The 6,545-nt window shown below is 37.4% G+C and overlaps 1 protein-coding gene across 4 annotated transcripts in view; it reads right to left on the bottom strand.

Annotated features, from left to right (window-relative positions):
• The window catches only part of LOC106465470 (sodium- and chloride-dependent glycine transporter 1-like), an 81,544-nt gene that overhangs the window by 54,621 nt on the left and 20,378 nt on the right, over positions 1-6,545 (bottom strand). Inside the window, exon 1 of one of the 4 annotated variants that reach the window (XM_022393373.1) lies at positions 5,666-5,813. The exons of the other annotated variants lie outside the window; for them this stretch is intronic. The gene's annotated coding sequence lies outside the window, so the exon portion shown is untranslated. Of the gene's footprint in view, positions 1-5,665; positions 5,814-6,545 lie in introns of those variants that run through there. 4 annotated transcript variants of the gene reach the window in all.

Genomic DNA, 6,545 nt, shown 5'->3' on the forward strand with positions numbered 1-6,545 from the left:
AGTGGATCATGTTGGGCCTTTCTAAAATATAGGAGGTGGGTGTGGTTATATGTAAGAACACATTTATAATATACGTTATAATATATTATTCAAATGATTAAAGAAACAACCATAAACTAGGTGAGAATATTTTTGACCCTTGGGACTACAGCTTCCATACCGTGGGGGGAGGGGGAGTATTTGAAGTATATCTACGGTATGTATAAACAGGGGTGACATTCTCTTGTAAGCGAAATGATTTTGAACTAGCTTTCAATGAGAAAAATGTAAATCTTCCTACACTGAAATGAAAAACATAATGTTTTCCCAATACGCTAAGCCTAAAAGCACTTTAAAACTTTACAATGTTTTCCGTTCTCAGTACGAACTGTTATCGTGTTGCTTTGTTTTATTTTTCTACACACTACATTAATATCGTCAATAATAAAAATATTCACCAATATCACGAAGCGAAGATGTTTCCTTTTGGTACAAAATTTATGTTTTCGTCAAACACCAAAATTACAAATGTTGACGAAAGAGAATCATGCCGCCCGGTCTATTGCTGGGTTCTTTAATTTCACCTTTTCACTAAGTTACTGGTTTCAAATAATACTACGTTGAACGAGGCCAGACTTCTTGTAGCAATAACGTTTGACTTATATTTACTTTCTACAAATAATGGTTAATAGTGATGGTTATGGTTAACCCACCTACCGTACATTTATGGTGTTTTGGACAATTCGAGGTTAATTTTACCGAGGTTAATTTTGTAATCTCATCGTTTCGTGCTTGAGTGGGGAAAACTGTCATAACAAGTATCATGACTCAGCAGTTTTCATATTTCTCAAAATCAAAACTATGCAAAAGGGTACGTGAAATAAGGGAGAACCCCCCCCCCAATGGGTTTCCCCACTTTTCTCCCTTACATACAGAAGTTGATATCAAAGGGGGGGGTGTAAGAAAAATTTTTTGTTTCTTTCTTTCTTTTCAGAAATAGCCGAGATTATTCCTTGAGTTTGTAGTTTCCAATCCCACGTGACAGTTAATGAAAGTCCGGGTGTGCTTGAGTTTGTAGTTTCCCAATCCTACGCGACAGTTAATGAAAATCCGGGTGTGGTCTCTAGATGAGCGTGTCCAACTGTGTATCGGGAGGTCCAAGGTTCGAGTCGAGATGTGCCTCGAACATGTTCAACATTTTCAGTTCCAGGAGCGCTATTACTGACAGTAGTTTCCGCTATTCGATTTAATGTAGTCACATAGGTGACGGACACTTCTTACAGACCCCTCCTACCAGCAGTACAAGAGATGACCATGCCTGAACTTTAGGGTCTTCGACCTGACCGCTTACCCCGTGTGTCGCATTAGGTAGAGTTCAAGTTGAAAATACCAAATATATATACTACCTCGACAGCATTGTCTTCTTTTGTCCAGCGAGATCGTCATCTTGGTGGTTGGCTTATAACATACAAGATTTGGAAAGGTACCATGTAGAAAAACGGGTGTTCGTTTCTAATTGATTTTTAAAAAATAAAATAAGTTGTAAATTTAGCTTCGTTTAAAACATTTCAGGATAATTTAATCATAAAGATATTGAAATTAATTGCAAAGTAGTAAGTAGGGTTTATTAAGATGAGTAGCAATGATGCCTTAACGCAGGTTATTTTTGTTGTTGTTTTCTCACTTCAGTTAACACGCCCCTCTTAGTTACCAGAGGAAAACTTGCTATTAACTGATGTGTAATCTTTAACCACTGGAATCTGGTGCTTTCACAGAATATTTTCATACAGGTTTTTGTTTTTCTCAATCTCATCTTGGCAAAAGTTTCGTTTTCTATAAATATTACGAGTTTTGTATGTGTATGTGTATGTGTGTGATTATAACTGGTTCCTTTCGTTTTCTATAAATATTACGAGTTTTGTATGTGTATGTGTGTGATTATAACTGGTTCCTTTATCTTTAAAATCGTAATTTACTTTCAAAATGTTCTTTACGTAGGAGACTGTGAATTTCCCAAATCCCATATTACACGTACTAGCAACAAAGTAGCAGACGCGGCGTTTATTTCGTTATCTTCATGGTTTTGAATTTCTCTGGAGCATATCCAATAACCCTTGGAAATTTTATGACGGGTCATAGGTTATAACATAGGTTAACAGTGATGGGGAAACGTTTAAGTTAACCTATTAATTTAAATTATTTCAAGGTTAATTGTGTTTACTCGTGGTTTCACCCAGAGTCAAAGCTCTGAGCTACTTATACCGCCCACCATGAAAAGTAATTGTTGAACATTTCAGTCATGTTATATTGTTACGTCACGTTTTGAAATGTGAATGATAGTGAGATTAATTCCTAAAAATTTAGTGTAGAATATCCTGCTTGTGAAATAAAATTTAACATCAACATTATTCATGTCTGTTCTCCCGTCATTTCAGTAGTGAATGTTGAGCTTTGCCAGCGTATGCAGCTTTTCAAACGCAGCGCGAGAAGCGGCCGTCGTAAAATGAACTTGCCTATATGTTGACAATGCTGTATTTGTGCGCGGCAGAATTCGAGAATTCTTTACTTACTACTCCAGTTGGTGTCCAGGTGCTGGCCGAGTTGTCTCCCCTGTGACTCCAGTTGGTGTCTATGTGCTGGTCGAGTTGTCTCGCATGTGACTCCAGTTCGTGTCCAGGTGCTGGCCGAGTTGTCTCACCTAATTATTCACAGTTGTAACGTGTATATCTTCAGTTAACACAGAATATTTTCACATGCGAGGCAACTCGACCAGCACATAGACACCAACTGGAGTCACATGCAAGACAACTCGACCGGCACATAGACACCAACTGGAGCCACATGCAAGACAACTCGACCGGCACATAGACACCAACTGGAGCCACATGCGAGACAACTCGACCGGCACCTGGACACCAACTGGAGTCACATGCGAGACAACTCGACCGGCACATAGACACCAACTAGAGTCACATGCGAGACAACTCGACCGGCACATAGACACCAACTGGAGTCACAGGGGAGACAACTCGACCAGCACACAGACACCAACCGGAGTCACAGGGGAGACAACTCGACCAGCACATAGACACCAACTGGAGTCACGGGGAAGACAACTCGACCAGCACATAGACACCAACTGGAGTCACGGGGAAGACAACTCGACCGGCACATAGACACCAACTGGAGTCACATGCGAGACAACAATAAAAGAAAACAATAAAAATAACAAACTCGTCGTTTCGAACTTACCACACAATTCCACTGATCATTAAATAAAAATCGCCCCGAACGAAACGATCAATAAACGTTTCGGATTATGCTTAACCCACCTTCATAAGTTAAAACATCGGCTTTATATAAGTTAGGTCACGGATAGAAGCAAGCCTTGCGTAAAATCAACCAGTTTATTCTATGACCTTTGTATTCAAGGTTTGAAACTTGCTTGGAGGCAAAACAGACCCACATTCCCAAAATGTAGGCGAGCGCCTTTTACTAACTGGAAAGGAGGGGTGGGGGTATGCGTTTTGTAAGGTATTCCCTTGATTTATATACTTTCGAAAGTACCGTCTATCACGTAATATTTAACGAAGTTCCTACTGTTGTTATATTTAAATAAAACAAAACTTTTGGTGAAGCATTAGGGTTAACAATCCCTTATACTGGGACTAGTTGATAAATTTAGCACACAGATTTCTTCCACGAGGGTTAGCAAACACAAGACAACTCCCTATTTGCGCAATTGTGAACAACTACAGACACTGTGTACAGACGTGATTAAAAACGCTCCACCTTGCTGTTGAAACTTTAGGCCTAAAGCTACATGGTTCAACACGTACGTTGTATAAAACACGATTTCTAATGGAGCTCAGGCCTAAAGTTATATGGTGAAATATCTTTATGTATACACACACGTGCGTCGTATATTTAAAAAAGAAAAATAAAGTACGTAAACAACGAAATTAAGTTCTTAAGTGAATTTAAAAAGCAAAACCGAGAAGCAAAATGTAAGAAACAACAGGATTTAAAACGTTGTAAAATTTGAAAATATTCCAAGTTTTCAAACTGGTTTAACGTAACTTATTTTTATAAGTTATGAATAATTAAACAAAGAAGAATTTTCAGTACATGTAACCAAAAGTACATCGAAAAATTAAATCTTAAAAAGTTAAAATAAAATGTTTATATTTTCAGGCTGTTGACTTACCTACTTAATCTCCACAAGCAATGTAAATTATTCTAAAACAGAAGCCTAAATAGTCTACACTCAAGAATATCCTCGCCCCTACAATCACGTGATTAACAAAGCCTACGAACTTTCACAGTGTATTAGATCGAATCTGTATTTCACTTCATTTTGACGGGACATAAAATTATATGCGAACATATTACAAGCTGTCATAAATACGTCACATTTGCTACTATGTTGACCTAATTTCACAAAATCTAATCAAGCCGTCCCTGACCGAATTAACTTTAGGCTTAAAGTTTAACCCTAGCATTAACCATAGAATTAATGACAAGATAAAATCATAAATATTAGTGTTTTTTTTTAATTTTTCTGAACTATTTATCCTCCAAATTGTAGGTGGCTCCATGACTTTTGTAAAGAGTAACTGTAGACAATGATGTGACAGTTGTAGTCTTTAGATGTAACAGTATTAACACAACACAGAAAGCTGTAACAACAATGTTATAACTATAGACAAACGATGTAACAGTTGTAGTCTTTAGATGTAACAGTATTAACACAACACAGAAAGCTGTAACGACAATGTTACAACTGTAGACAATCGATGTAAAAGTTGTAGTCTTTAGATGTAACAGTATTAACACAACACAGAAAGCTGTAACAACAGTGTTACAACTGTAGACAATGATGTGACAGTTATAGGACTTTAGATATAACTGTGTTAATAGTAACAGAACCGGATATTTGATTAATCTTCATATTACGTGCTTGTTTCTATCACAGCACTCATCGTAAAAAAAAACTGACCAAAAAGTTGCGTAAAGCCAGTCGGTTTCTATGGAAAATACATAAAAGACTCCAGAAGTAATTATTAGGGTTAACTGTGAAATTAACAGTTTTATGGTTTATATTTTGCTGTGTATTAATTATTAGAGGTAACATTGTTGTTACAGCTTTCTGTGTTGTGTTAGTACTGTTACATCTAAAGACTACTGTTGCCACAGAAAGCTCTCCTGTTACAAACATATCTGTAACATTGTTATAAAGTAACTAATCACGAGGATCCCACTTTGGGACTAACAGTAATAGAGTTCACAGACGAGCTGTGTGGATGACGAAGACATCTATTTACAGGTTTAACGAGCGTAAATAACGTTTTTCGTTATCCAGTCAGGCTGCCACTACATGTTACAGTCAACAGATATCTCTCTTACATTTTAACCTTAGCTGACTGAAATATATGCTTTCTGCTGTTTGAATCCAGGGCGAGTTTCCAATATTTACCACAAATGATGTTTTTAGGAATGGTCATAACAAAAACTTGATATAATTAACGTTGGTTTAAGATTTTTAACTTCAATAGACATACGTGTTCATTAGTAGCGCTTATAATCCGAAGTATAGAAAAAACGACTCTTAAAAATGGGTACTATAACTTAACTTACTGTGCATCCCCATAACGTCCCCGAGCAGTAAAACTAGGGTCATACTTACAGTTCTAATCGTGTGGTTCACGTTGTCCTTGTACACGTCGGAAGAATAAATTTGTAAATAGGATTATATTTTCACTACAGACGAGAAATGAGCGACACGTTTTGAATACGAGTGAACCAACCAACAAACTTGAAATATCAATACCACTTTCACCTTTTCCGCGTGTGAATTCTACAGGAAAAACGTCGAAACTTGGCAGCTATTAATATGCACGGTAACATCTGCACGCGCAAAACCACAGAACCAAACCTCTTGCTTCCTCGTGAAAGCTTTCTACGCATGCTTGGAGGAGGATCTTTGAGACTAGAGCGTGTCTTATTGGTGTAAATAACAATCACAACAGCTGCAGCGTGCTAGTATTTGAAAATAGTTGAATGCCAGTCCAAGAAAGAGAAAAATATATATATATATCTGGTAAGATTTACTGATTTCTGTTCTATTTTTAAAGCGGTTTTTCAAAAATAATTTTCGCATTTAATGTCGAGAAAACTTGAAGCAGGGAGTAGAAACATTGTTTACTTGTTTTGACATTCAAGTTAAAGATCGTGATAAGGTCAACCCCCGAAGACCGGGTGGGGCTGAGCCGTTCAAACTCACATTAAATGAGCATGGCGCGGTTTTTTTTTCTATATGGTGCCGATACTATACAAACAGTTGAGAAGTTTTGATTAACAGCCGCGGTCTCTGTTTGTATGAGACGCCGATACTATAGAAACAGTTGAAAAATCTGATGAACAGCCGCCACAGTTTCTGTTTGTATGAGGAGCCGATACTATATAAACAGTTGAAAAATCTGATGAACAGCCGCCACAGTTTCTGTTTGTATGAGGCGCCAATACTATATAAACAGTTGAAAAATCTGATGAACAGCCGCCACAGT

This window comes from Limulus polyphemus, unplaced genomic scaffold (genome assembly GCF_000517525.1).
Source record: "Limulus polyphemus unplaced genomic scaffold, Limulus_polyphemus-2.1.2 Scaffold1954, whole genome shotgun sequence".
In the NCBI taxonomy this organism is placed as follows: domain Eukaryota; kingdom Metazoa; phylum Arthropoda; class Merostomata; order Xiphosura; family Limulidae; genus Limulus; species Limulus polyphemus.